Source organism: Triticum aestivum, chromosome 2D (assembly GCF_018294505.1).
Source record: "Triticum aestivum cultivar Chinese Spring chromosome 2D, IWGSC CS RefSeq v2.1, whole genome shotgun sequence".
Classification (NCBI taxonomy): Eukaryota; Viridiplantae; Streptophyta; class Magnoliopsida; order Poales; family Poaceae; genus Triticum; species Triticum aestivum.
Genome location: NC_057799.1, coordinates 500,325,739 through 500,340,175, shown reverse-complemented (window position 1 = coordinate 500,340,175; position 14,437 = coordinate 500,325,739). Strand labels below are relative to the sequence as shown.

The 14,437-nt window shown below is 45.9% G+C and overlaps 1 pseudogene; it reads left to right on the top strand.

Annotated features, from left to right (window-relative positions):
* Positions 1–4,097: 4,097 nt before the first annotated feature.
* On the top strand, positions 4,098–13,262 carry LOC123055873 (uncharacterized; annotated as a pseudogene).
* Positions 13,263–14,437: the final 1,175 nt, after the last annotated feature.

The following is a 14,437-nucleotide window of genomic DNA, read 5'->3' as shown; positions in this document are numbered from 1 at the left end:
GAGTTATAATGATTTACCTTGCGTGCCAACATGCTATTAAAATGGTTGTGATGTGGTGTGATAGGGTGGTATCCTCCTTTGAATGATTCAAGTGACTTGACTTGGCACATGTTCACACATGTAGTTGAAACAAATCAACATAGCCTTCACGATATTTATGTTCATGGTGGATTATATCCTACTCATGCTTGCACTCAATGTTCATTAATTTTAATGCATGTTCATGACTGTTGTCGCTCTCTAGTTGGTCGCTCCCCAGTCTTTTTCTAGCCTTCACTTGTACTAAGCGGGAATACTGCTTGTGCATCCACTTCCATAAACCCCAAAGTTATTCCACATGAGTCCACTATACCTTCCTATATGCGGTATCTACCTGCCGTTCCAAGTAAATTTTTATGTGCCAAACTCTAAACCTTCAAATGAAATTCTGTTTTGTATGCTCGAATAGCTCATGTATCAACTAGGGCTGTCCTTATCTTCCATGTTAGGCGGGTTATTCTCAAGAGGAGTGGACTCCGCTCCTCACTCACGAGAAAATGGCTGGTCACCGGGATGCCCAGTCCCATGCTTTATGCAAATCAAATCAAAATAATTGCAAACAAAACTCCCCCTGGGACTGTTGCTAGTTGGAGGCACTCGTTGTTTCGAGCAAGCCATGGATTGATGCTTGTTGGTGGAGGGGGAGTATAAACTTTACCATTCTGTTTGGGAACCGCCTATAATGTGTGTAGCATGGAAGATATCACCATCTCTTGGTTGTTATGTTGACAATGAAAGTATGCCGCTCAAAATATTATTTATCTCTATTTCAAAATCGAGCTCTGGCACCTCTACAAATCCCTGCTTCCCTCTGCGAAGGGCCTATCTATTAACTTTTATGTTGAGTCATCACCCTCTTATTAAAAAGCAACAGCTGGAGAGCACTGCTGTCATTTGCATTCATTATTGTTAATTTATATTTGGGTATGACTATGATTGGATCTCTTTTACCATGAATTACAATGTTTAGTCAGTCCTTGATCTTTAAAGGTGCTCTGCATTTATGTTTTGCGGTCTCAGAAAGGGCTAGCGAGATACCATCTTGTTATATCATATCATGATTGTTTTGAGAAAGTGTTGTCATCTGAGATTTATCATTATTGCTCGCTAGTTGATTATGCCATTGATATGAGTAAACATGAGACCTAACTGTTATTGTGAATATGGTTAGTTATAATCTTTGCTGAAAACTTGAATGCTGGCTTTACATATTTACAACAACAAGAGCAAGCAGAGTTTGTAAAAGTTTTTCTTTATCACTTTTAGTTTATCAACTGAATTGCTTGAGGACAAGCAAAGGTTTAAGCTTGGGGAGTTGATACGTCTCCGTCGTATCTACTTCTCCAAACACTTTTGCCCTTGTTTTGGACTCTAACTTGCATGATTTGAATGGAACTAACCCGGACTGACGCTGTTTTCAGCAGAATTGCCATGGTGTTATTTATGTGTAGAAACAAAAGTTCTCGGAATGACCTGAAACTCCACGGAACTTATTTTGGAAAATATTAAAAATATTGGCAAAAGAATCAAGGCCAGGGGGCCCACCACCTGTCCACGAGGGTGGGGGGCGCGCTTGCCCCCCTGGGCGGGCCCCCTGCCTCGTGGGCCCCCTGGTGCTCCACCGACCTCAACTCCAACTCCATATATTCGTGTTCGGGGAGAAAAAAATTAGAGAGAAAGATTCATCGCGTTTTACGATACAGAGCCGCCGCCAAGCCCTAAACTCTCTCGGGAGGGCTGATTGGAGTCCGTTCGGGGCTCCGGAGAGGGGAATCCGTCACCATCGTCATCATCAACCATCCTCCATCACCAATTTCATGATGCTCACCGCCGTGCGTGAGTAATTCCATCGTAGGCTTGCTGGACGGTGATGGGTTGGATGAGATTTATCATGTAATCGAGTTAGTTTTGTTAGGGTTTGATCCCTAGTATCCACTATGTTCTGAGATTGATGTTGCTATGACTTTGCTATGCTTAATGCTTGTCACTAGGGCCCGAGTGCCATGATTTCAGATCTTAACCTATTATGTTTTCATGAATATATGTGAGTTCTTGATCCTATCTTGCAAGTCTATGGTCACCTACTATGTGTTATGATCCGGCAACCCCGAAGTGACAATAATCGGGACCACTCCCGGTGATGACCATAGTTTGAGGAGTTCATGTATTCACTATGTGTTAATGCTTTGGTCCGGTACTCTATTAAAAGGAGGCCTTAATATCCCTTAGTTTCCTCTAGGACCCCGCTGCCACGGGAGGGTAGGACAAAAGATGTCATGCAAGTTCTTTTCCATAAGCACGTATGACTATATTCGGAATACATGCCTACATTAGATTGATGAATTGGAGCTAGTTCTGTGTCACCCTATGTTATGATTGTTACATGATGAACCGCATCCGGCATAATTCTCGATCACCGATCCAATGCCTACAAGCTTTTCACATATTGTTCTTCGCTTATTTACTTTTCCGTTGCCACTGTTACAATCACTACAAAACCCAAAATTTTTACTTTTGTTACCGTTACCGTTACTTCCATATTACTTTGCTACTAAATACTTTGCTGCAGATACTAAGTTATCCCGGTGTGGTTGAATTGACAACTCAACTGCTAATACTTGAGAATATTCTTTGGCTCCCCTTGTGTCGAATCAATAAATTTGGGTTGAATACTCTACCCTCAAAAACTGTTGCGATCCCCTATACTTGTGGGTTATCATGACACCATGGAAAAGCTGGGCATCAAGGAGAAGCAACTCTAGCCCAGCCGGACCGTGTTCCATGGCATTGTCCCTGGGCTTTCCTGCTCTCCGATCGGCAAGATCAAGATCGACGTCTTATTCGGCGACATGACCCACTTCCGCCGAGAGCCTATCTGGTTCGAGGTGGTCGACTTGGACAGTCCCTACCACGCGCTCTTGGGTCGTCCAGCATTAGCCAAGTTCATGATGGTTCCGCACTATGCGTACTTGAAGGCGAAGATGCTGGGTCCCAAGGGCATCATCACCATTGCCGACGACTACAAGAAGTTGGTTGAGTGCGCCGCAGCCAGCTCCTGCCTGGCCGAGTCCCTCGTCATCGTCGAAGAGAAGCACCTCCTTGACTGGGCTATGGCCATGGCCAGCAAGCAGTCGTCCATGCCATCTAACCCCAAGGATGTTGAGGCCAAGGGCTCCTTCCAACCAGCCAAGGAAACCAAGAAGATCATCTTGGACCTGGCGCACTCGGAGCAGTACGCTGTCATGGGTTCCAACCTCGACATCAAATAGGAAAGCGAGCTCGTCGACTTCCTCCGTGAGAATTGGGATATTTTTGCATGGTCCCCCAAGGACATGCCGGGTGTTCCGAGGGAGTACGCCGAGCACAAGCTGCATGTGCGATCGGATGCTAAACCGGTCAAGCAACCCCGCCGCCGTCTATCACAAGAGAAGAGAAGGTTCATTGGTGACGAAATCGCCCGACTTCTGGCAGCCGGCTTCATCATGGAAGTGTTCTACCCAGACTGGCTTGCCAACCCAGTCCTCGTTTTGAAGAAAAACAACAAGTGGCACATGTGTATCGACTACACGAGCCTGAACAAGGCCTGCCCCAACGATCCATTTTCCTTGCCCCAGATTGATCAAGTGATGGACTCCACGACCGGTTGCGAGCTGTTGTCCTTTTTGGACGCCTACTCTGGCTACCACCAGATCAAGCTGGACCCGGCCGATCGACTGAAGACCGCCTTCATCACCCCTTTCGGTGTGTTCTGTTACATCACCATGACGTTCGACTTGAGGAACGCTGGCGCCACCTTTCAACGCTACATGCAGAAGTGCCTCCTAAAGCAACTCGGCAAGAACGCCCATGTCTACGTGGACGACATAGTGGTGAAGACGGAGAAGCATGGCACCCTTTTGGAGGATCTCAAGGAGACCTTCACCAACCTGCGCCGTTTTCAAATCAAGCTCAACCCGGAGAAGTGTGTCTTCAGAGTGCCAGCCGGTCATCTCCTTGGCTTCCTTGTTTCTGAGCGTGGGATAGACTGCAACCCCGTAAAGATCAAGGCCATTGAGCGGATGAAGAGACCGACCAAGCTGTGGGACGTCCAGAAGTTCACCTGGTGCCAAGCATCTCTCAGCCGGTTCGTCAGCCAGCTGGGCGAGAAGGCCCTCCCCCTGTACCAGTTGATGAAGAAGACCACGTGCTTCGAGTGGACTGACCAGGTGGGCGAGGCATTCCTCCAGCTCAAGCAGATGCTGTCCACACCGCCTATTCTAGCCACTCCGGCTCCCAAGGAACCAATGCTCCTCTACATCGCCGCCACCAACCGGGCCGTTAGCATGATGATTGTCGTCGAACACCCAGAAGCCGGCAAGGCGCAGGCGGTCCAGAGGCCAGTCTATTACTTGAGCGAGGTGTTGTACGCCTCCAAGCAGAACTACCCCCACTACCAGAAGATGTGCTACGACGTGTACTTTGCCGCTAAGAAGCTGAAGCAGTACTTCCAGGAGCACTCCATCACGGTCGTCTGCACCGCCCCCTTGCCGAGATCATGGACAACCGAGATGCCTCGGGCCGGGTGGCCAAGTGGGCCATCGAGTTGGCTCCCCACACCATCCTCTACCAGCCCAGCACCGCCATCAAGTCCCAAGCGCTGGCCGACTTCCTTGTCGACTGGGCCGAGATCCAGTACCTGCCGCCAGTGCCGGATTCCATGCATTAACGGATGCACTTCGACGGCTCGAAGATGCGCACCGGTTTGGGAGCCGGCATCGTCCTCACCTCTCCCAAAGGCGACAAGCTGAAGTACACACTGCAGATCCACTTCGCCGCCTCCAACAACGTGGCCGAGTACAAAGCACTCATCCACGGGATCTAGCTGGCCAAGGAGACAGGCAACCGCCGCATCCTGTGCTATGGCGACTCGGACCTTGTGGTCTAGCAGTCCTCTGGTGACTGGGATGCCAAGGACGCCAACATGGCCAGCTACCACTTCCTTGTCCAGGAGATCAGCGGACATTTCGATGGGTGGGAGTTCATCCATGTGCCACGGGCCGACAATGAAGCAGCCAACGCCCTGGAACGCATTGGCTCCACCCGGCAGGCCATTCCAGCCGGCGTCTCCCTTGATTGCCTGCGCAAGCTGTCTATCAAACCCTCGCCGGAATCATAATCTATCTTCGTGCCGACTGACCCTAGAGCAGCCGGATCCGGCTCGGGGACTTCTGTAGGTGGCCCGGGGGCTGCAGCACCCGAACCCGGCCTAGGGACTGCAGCACCCGGCCCGGGGACTGCTACAGCCGGCCCGGGGACTCCCATGACGCAACAAGGAGCGGCCGACTCCAACCCGCCGCCTCCCAACCCGGCCACCCTAACGCCGGTTGCTGTCATGATAGTGGTGGAAGCCCCGTCTTGGGCGCAGCCCATCCTCAACTTTCTGGTGAGCCGCGTGCTCCCAGCCGACGAGGTGTCGGCCCAGCAGGTGTAACACCGGGCAGTTGCTTACACGATCATCAATAGAGAGCTCATCAGGGGCAGTGCGACTTGCGTCTTCCAGCGCTGCGTCGAGCCGGAGAAGGGCATTGCTATCCTCAGAGACATCCACCAAGGTGAATGTGGTCACCAGGCCGCCTCCAGAGCCCTCGTTGCCAAAGCTTTTTGCCATGGCTTCTTCTGGCCGACTGCTGTGGACAACGCCAAGGAGTTGGTCCGGAAGTGCAAGGGGTGCCAGCGTTTCAGCACCAAGCAGCACTAGCCGGCCTCAGCCCTCAAGACCATCCCCATCACCTGGTCGTTTGCCATATGGGGATTGGACATGGTGGGCGCATTCAAGACAGCATGCGGCGGCATGACCCATCTGCTGGTTGCCGTGGACAAGTTCACGAAGTGGATCGAGGCGAGGCTGAAAGTGCAACTAATCCCTGGGTGGTTTTGGTAATTCATAACAACATATAGCTCATTGAACTAATATTCTTTCAAGTTGATTATTTCAGAAGTTCAATGATTGGCATGGCATGTACTAGAGATGTGGACCCCTCAAAATGCTAAGGACAAATATTGGCAAAAGCTCAAGACTCTTCATTTCTATTTTAGTGATCCAAGATCACATTGAGTCCATAGGAAAGCCAATACTATTAAAAGAGGATGAGGTGTTGCTTAATGGTCTACTTGCTCAAAGTGCTTAGTGATATGCTCCAAAACCCTCAACCACTTTCTCATATCCAAATATGTCCTAAACCTAAAGTCAAACTCGGCCCCACCGATTTGATCTACCCGGCGCCACCGAGTTCACTTGACATAGCCATAGCCATAGCCAGAAACCCTAATCAGTTCGGTCTCACCGATAGGGATCTCGGTCTCACCGAGATGGGATTGCAAACTCTTTGTTTCCCTTCATAACATTTCGGTCTTACCGAAATGAGCGATCGGTCCCACCGAGTTTGCAATGCAAACTCTCGGTTTCCTTTCGTAACGTTTCGGTCTTACCGAAAGGAGCGATCGGTGCCACCGAGTTTGCCTGGCCAACTCTCTATTAACCTATTACTGAAATCGGTCTCACCGAGTTGAAGTGATCGGTCAAACCAAGATCAAGTTTTGCCCTAACCCTAGCTCATCTGTCCCACCGAGTTGATCATGGCAGTCCCACCAAAAATCCTAACGTTCACATTTTGGACTGAATCGGTCTCACCGAGTTCATACATTCGGTCTGACCAAGTTGGCTCTTTTGTGTGTAACTGTTAGATTTTGTGTGGATGCTATATATACCCCTCCACCCTCCTCTCCATCAGTGAGAGAGCCATCAGAATGTGCCTACACTTCCACCATTCATTTTCTGAGAGAGAACCACCTACTCATGTGTTGAGACCAAGATATTCCAATCCAACCACAAGAATCTTGATCTCTAGCCTTCCCCAAGTTGCTTTCCACTCAAATCATCTTTCCACCGTAGCCAAATCTATGAGAGAGAGTTGAGTGTTGGGGAGACTATCATTTCATCATCAACACACAATCTATTACCTTTTGGAGTGTGGTGTCTCCTAGATTGATTAGGTGTCACTTGGGAGCCTCCGTCAAGATTGTGGAGTTGAACCAAGGAGTTTGTAAGGGCAAGGAGATCGCCTACTTCGTGAAGATATACCCAAGTGAGGCAAGTCCTTCGTGGGCGATGGCCATGGTGGGATAGACAAGGTTGCTTCTTCGTGGTCCCTTCGTGGGTGGAGCCCTCAGTGGACTCGCGCAATCGTTACCCTTCGTGGGTTGAAGTCTCCATCAACGTGGATGTATGATAGCACCACCTATCGGAACCCCGCTAAAAATCTCCGTGTCTACATAGTGTTTGCTCCTTCCAAACCCCTCCCTTTACCTTCATATGCAATGATTTACATTCCGCTACTATACTCTTAGAATTGCATGTGTGGGTTGATTGCTTGACTTGTGCTAAGTTGTTAAAATCTACCAAGACTTAAAATTGGGAAAAGGCTAGATTTTTATTTGGTCAAGTAGTCTAATCACCCCCTCTAGACCTACTTTCGATCCTACAAGTGGTATCAGAGCTTTGGTCTCCATTTGCCTTGATTTCCATAGCTTTGGTGATCATAGCCTTGATTTCACAACCTAGGAGAGTATGTCGTCTAGTGAGGGAAATTACCACCGTACTTATTTTGATGGTACTAATTTTGCTAGTTGGAAGCATACGATGAAAATGCATATTCTTGGACATAACCCCGCCATTTGCGCTATTGTGTGTATTGGCTTGCAAGGTGAATTCTTCAATGGAAGGGAACCGAATCATGAAGCTACCGCGGAAGAATTGAAGATGTTGCAATACAATGCTCAAGCTTGCGATATCTTCTTCAACGCATTATGCCCCGAAGAATTCAACAAAATCAGCCGTCTTGAGAATGCAAAGGAAATTTGGGGTACTTTGATTGATATGCACGAAGGTACCGACTCCGTCAAGGAATCCAAATTGGATGTGCTTCAAAGTCAACTTGACAAGTTCAAAATGAAGGATGGTGAAGGTGTCGCTGAAATGTACTCTAGGCTTGCTCTCATCACAAATGAGATTGCCGGCTTGGGAAGTGAAGAGATGACCGACAGATTCATCATCAAGAAGATCCTAAGAACCTTGGATGAAAAATATGATATCGTGTGCACATTGATCCAAATGATGCCCAATTACAAAGATCTCAAGCCAACGGAAGTCATTGGTAGAATTGTTGCTCATGAGATGTCGCTCAAGGGTAAAGAAGAGCTTCACAACAAGTCTAGTGGTGCTTACAAAGCTTCACGTGATGCTCCTACATCATCAAGTGAGAAACAAGTCTTCAATGAGGAATTGAGCCTAATGGTGAAGAACTTCAACAAGTTCTGCAAGAGTAGAAGCAAAGAAAGAAGTTCCAAGTCAAGGTCCTACAATGACAAAAGATCTTCTAGTTGTGATCGCAATTGCTACAATTGTGGGAGACCCAGACATTACTCAAGTGAGTATACGGGTCCCTACAAAAGAAGAGAAGACTCACCTAAAAGGAGAAGCAGGAGAGTAGAATCACCACCAAGAGAAAGAAGGAGTAGAGATGATCGTTATGAACGAAGATCCTCTCGCAGAAGCAAGGATTTAGAAAGGAAGGACAAGTCATCAAAGAGCTACACAAGGTGAAGACATCAAGCTCATGTTGGTGAATGGGTATCCGGTTCTGACTCCGACAACCACTCCGAGAGAAGCTATCACTCTGACTCTGAATATACTCAAGATGAAGGTGTTGCCGGTCTAGCACTTGTGTCATCCAACTCCTACGACATATTTGATTCACCAAATGAAGGGATTGGAAGATGCTTCATGGATAAAGGCCCAAAGGTATCACACCGAGTATGTTGATTTCAATAGTGATGAATATGATTTGCTAGGTGATGATGATTTACTTGTTGACAACTCTAGTAATGAAAACTATGATGAACTTGCTATTAATCATGATAATCAAGATAAAACGAATGACAATGATAAGAAGGAGATTGAGCGTCTAACTAAAGAACTAAACACTCTTAAGTTAGCTCATGAAACTACCTTATAAGATCATCGAGAGCTTTTAAAGACTCATGAGAAGCTACGCTTTGGAAAGCTCAATCTAGAGCAAGAGCATGGGTTCTTAAAAGAAATCAATGATGATCTTCGTAAGAAAATTTCTTCTTACATTGCCAAGCGTTTACTCTTGTCTACTTACATGGCACAAGTTAAATCTAGCAACAAGAGTAAGAAAGATTCTTCTTCTAGTAGTAACAATAATCATGTTAAATCCAATGTAGTTGCTTCTAGTAGTTCTCTTGATTCCACTAATGATTCTCTTATCCAAGTTACACTTGAGCAAGAAAATAGCTTATTGAAGGGAATTATAGAGAAAGGTGTTTACAAGAGCCTTGCCGGGAGTAAGCAATTTGAGGAAATTGTACGCGAGAAAGGAAGGCACCGGAAGAATCAAGGTGTTGGTTTTGAACAAAAGTTCAATGCCAATGGGTGGAGTGGGAAGAAGATCAATACCCCAAGATGAAGTTTGTTCCTCAACAAGAGAAGTATGATCCCACTTCTTTCAAAGGAACACAAGCTCAAGATGATCTTCCACCACAAGACCACAACCTAAAAGGCAAGGATAAGCTTCAAGAGGAGATTGATGAATTTGAAGAAGCTCCTAAGGCCTTGGTCAAGTGGGTTCCCAAGACTACATCAAGTACGACTACAACTCCAAGGATTCCCATCAAGATGATGTGGACCCCGAAGAAGAAGAACTAGAGAGTTCTTGAGGGTGACTCCGCCAACATACTTCACTCATATTCATTTGGCAAGGACAAATGCAATCAACTTCCACATCATGCACAAGTTCAAGGAGTCACAAACCCTCTTGTTAAGACAAGGGACAAGGTAACCTGATGCTTTCATGGACAACATCATGTGTGAAATTCACTCTATGTCTATGGATATCCTTGACTAACCCATGTAGGTATTGAAAGTGCAACTCACTCCAATGGATTGCTCCAAATGATCTACATCAACATTGAGCATCTACATCTTCAACACCTACATGAAGTAATCATCGACAAAACCCAAGGTTAGTTCATCCCTCTTAGGGGGGATTATCACATCTAGGGGGAGCTTTACTCTAAGAATTGAGCTAAAGCAACTCTAATTGTGTGACACAACAATGCTTTATGTAAAAGTGGTAACCCCACTTGTGCTTAAACGATGAGTATGACCTACGATCAAATGTTCTCATTTGACTCCTCAGTCAATATACTCATATATAGATGACCTAGTCATCGCAAATTGCTTGATAGATGCTAGAGTGTTTGTGCATGCTTTACCACATATTTTATTTGCAATCTTATTGTATGAGCATGTTGAGTGCATATTTTTTCATTCGAGGACATCCATTTGTTGCTATGCTTGTTTGGTCTTTTTCTTTGGCCAAATGGATGGACAAGAATGCCTAAGAACTCCCTCTAGCTATCTATGATTTTATCGTCTCAAACTCTATTCATGCTATATCAAAAAGTTTGAACAAGTTGAATTCGGACCCTCCGAGTGAGGAGCACTCGAAGTCACCGATCCGTTAAGGGCTTAACTTCCAAAACCTCTTAGTGTATTTCGGTCTGACCGATCCATTCCATTCGGTCATACCAAGTTCATTAAGTTGATCTAGGTTTTTGATCTCGGTGCAACCGATTAGAACCCTTCGGTCTCACCAAGTTGCAGCAACCGCTTGCGATTCTGCATCTCGGTGCCACTGAGTTGTTCCACTCGGTCACACCGGCAGTGTCTGGAAATATATACCCGGGTTGAAATTTTGGAAAAATCTCCAAACCTCTTCGCCCGCACCTGTCCAGCTCTGCCGACTTGTGGTCTCCGGATCGTCGCCTCGTCGCCCGCGACCTCCTGCCGCTGGTGTTCGCCGCCGTCAACGGGAATCTTCACTGCCGTTGTCACTATAGCGAGTTCATCACCAAGCTAGGGTATGAACCCTTTGTGCATTCCCACTCCGATTCTTAGCACAAAGATCAATGCCAATATTCTTGCCACGATTGAAACGACTCTATCCACTGCAAAACTCCGTTAGATTAGATTTGATGCAAAAAATAGGTTTAGGTTTCCCCCGAACTCATCTCGGACCGACCGATATTAGGATTTCGGTTTCACCGATTTGGCCCAGGCCATTGCACATGTAGTACTCGGTCTGACCAAAGTGTACGAATCAGTGTGACCGAATTTACTTTCTCTGTTAAACCCTAGCATCTCGGAGTCACTGAAATGTGTCTCGGTCTGACCGATTTCACCAGTTTAGACTCTAAAGCTGCTTCGATGTCACCGAGTTTGTAATATCGGTAGCTCCAAAATGCTTTCTGTAGAAAACTAAACTAAGTTTTTGACTCATTTGTTTTGCAAAATGGCTGTGCTTTGTGATACTCATCTACTCCATCTCAACCTATCTATTCACAGGGTCAGCTTTCAATGTCAAAGATGTCAGACCAGAGTGACAGCCAGAACAAGTCTGAGGAGCACTAAAATCTCAGTGAGGGCACTAGTCCCTCAAGCAACTATGATGAGGGTAGTAGAAGCACCCCAAGCAACTTGCCAAAATCTGCAACAAGGACAAGGAGGAAGAGAAACTCAGATTCTGAAGATGAAGATTTTGTAGTTGATGAAGAGGTCACTTCCAAGAAGAAGCTGATCAAGAAAGTGCAAGCTACTGCAGTTGCTGCTGGCATCAAGCTAGGCATGAAAGTGAAGGCTCCTGCAAGAAGAGTGCCTATGTCTAAAGCCAGAGCTTCAACTCAGGAAACAATGGAATTCTCTCTTGAACCAAGAGAAGAAGAAACTGTTGGAGGCAAGAAGAGGAAGGAAAGGTTTAGAAATACCATTGTCAGGGTCATTGGCAGATCCTCAATGATGAGAGACCCTTCTAAAGAAGAAGAAGATGCTGCACCGGCTCCTAAAGCTCAGAAGTTGATGGGAGATGCAATCAAGTCATGGGTTGCACCATCCAAGCCCAAAACTGCTCCCAAGTCCTCTGCATAAGCTCCAAAACAGTCTGCACCTAAGAGATCTACCAGAAACATCCCTGGTGCTGAGAAGAACAAGGCCCAGTGCCTGAAATTGAAGAAGATGAAGAAGCCCAAGTGCTTAGAAAGCTCAAGCCCAAGATTCCTGACCATGATGACACTCATCCTGTGGCTGAGAACATGAAGATAAGGAAATATGCTGCTCTCGGATTATGGAGGCAGACAGACCCCTATGCTACAAGAAGAAGAACTGCTGTAGACTAGAGGTTCCACACCAAGGAACAACATGATTTTTATGAGACTATTCTTCTGGACAAGAAGCCCATTGTCAGTGACATGAGATGGGTTGATTGGTCATACATTGATGAGAATGAAGATCACTTTCTTGGAGTTCATGAGAGCTTTAGAATGAAGGAGTTGATGCTTTTGTGGGTCAGAAACTAACAAAGTGGAATGATGAGATGGTGATGCAATTCTACTCCACAGCTCACTTTTACCCAGATGGTAAGATAGTCTGGATGACCGAAGGCACAAGATATCAATCTTCAATTGCTGAGTGGACAAAGCTGATAAATGCTCCAGAAGAGGCAGATGATGATACTGATGTGTATGCCAAGCCCAGAAAAGATCACAACTCCATGGCACACATGTACGAAGAAATTCCAGATGATGCATTGGAAACTCATAAGTTTGGTTCTGTTTATTACCTTCTGTCAGGGCTGCCAACAATCAACACTATCCTCAGGCACACTTTGTTGCCCAAGTCTGGAGCTGACAGGATGATCAGAGGGCACTCCATCAACTTGCTACATATGTTTGATGTGCCAGAGAAGTTCAAGGTGATGTCCTTGATAGTAGAGACAGTGAAAAGGACTGCAGCTGACCAGAAGAGATCATGTGGCTATGCTCCACATATTCAGATGCTCATAAATTCTAAGATGGGAACATGCACATATTTGTTGGACAAAGAGCACCTTCCCTTGAGGCCTGATTTTGAGGATAACACTGTTGTGATGGATGCTTCACATCCAACTTCTGTTGAGGCTCAAGAAAAGAGAGAGAAGGCACATGCTGAAAAAGCTTCAAAGATTCCAGATCCCTCAGCTGTCAATCTCAAGACCAAGCAGGACCAGCTCAACTATCTGCTTGAGGCTACTATGAGAATAGAGAAAGGACTAGCTACCCTGACTTGAAATCAAGAGAGCCTTGAAAAGATTTTTGAGACAAAGCTACATGACTTGGATGTCAAAGTCACTGAGATACAGACTTCAGTTGAGAAGATACAAGAAGACCTTGAGGACAGGAGTGACAGGACAATCACAGATGCTTATCAGAGGGTGCCTAGAGCACAGAGGTCTGCAGCAGGGCCAGTGATTGACTCTAGAGCCACTACTTCAGCTCCTGCAGCCAGAACTTCAGTTGCCCCCCAGTGGTAACCCCTCCAATTCCTCAGACGTCAGCCGAAGTCTTTGCAGATGCTGTTATCTCCACGCCATCTTTGCACTCCGGAGCTCCCAGAGATCATGCTTAGAGTGTCGTATAGCACTATGCATTTTCAAGATTTTTGGTAACTTGTTGGCAAAGGGGGAGAAAGTGTACAGATCATAGGCTTCGAGAGAGAGTGTTTTGCTTTTTATTGGTCTGTCTTGCTACTTATTTGCTTATGTTTGCTACTATTTGTGCTTGTGTGTGAGATACATCTATGATCATGTGGTTGATCATACCATACTTTATTTTGCTATGCTTGAATGATGCTATCTTAAATCTCTTATGTATGATCTATCATATTTGTCTTTGTGATGAGTGCATGTTATGTATGTTCTATCATTTTGAGAACTCCACCAAGATGTATGTGATATGGAAGAGTAACCCATGAGCCTAATCGATTGTGCATTTGCATTCCAAAGCAAATCATAAATAATGCACAAATTTAGGGGGAGCTCTTGCTTATCACATACTTCTCAAAGCGACGATGTATTTCATTCTTATTATCATTTGTCGAAGCTTTGATCTATATGTTGTCATCAATTACCAAAAAGGGGGAGATTGAAAGTGCAACTAATCCCTGGGTGGTTTTGGTAATTCATAACAACATATAGCTCATTGAACTAATATTCTTTCAAGTTGATTATTTCAGAAAGTTCAATGATTGGCATGGCATGTACTAGAGATGTGGACCCCTCAAAATGCTAAGGACAAATATTGGCAAAAGCTCAAGACTCTTCATTTCTATTTTAGTGATTCAAGATCACATTCAGTCCATAGGAAAGCCAATACTATTAAAAGGGGATGACGTGTTGCTTAATGGTCTACTTGCTCAAAGTGCTTAGTGATATGCTCCAAAACCCTCAACCACTTTCTCATATCC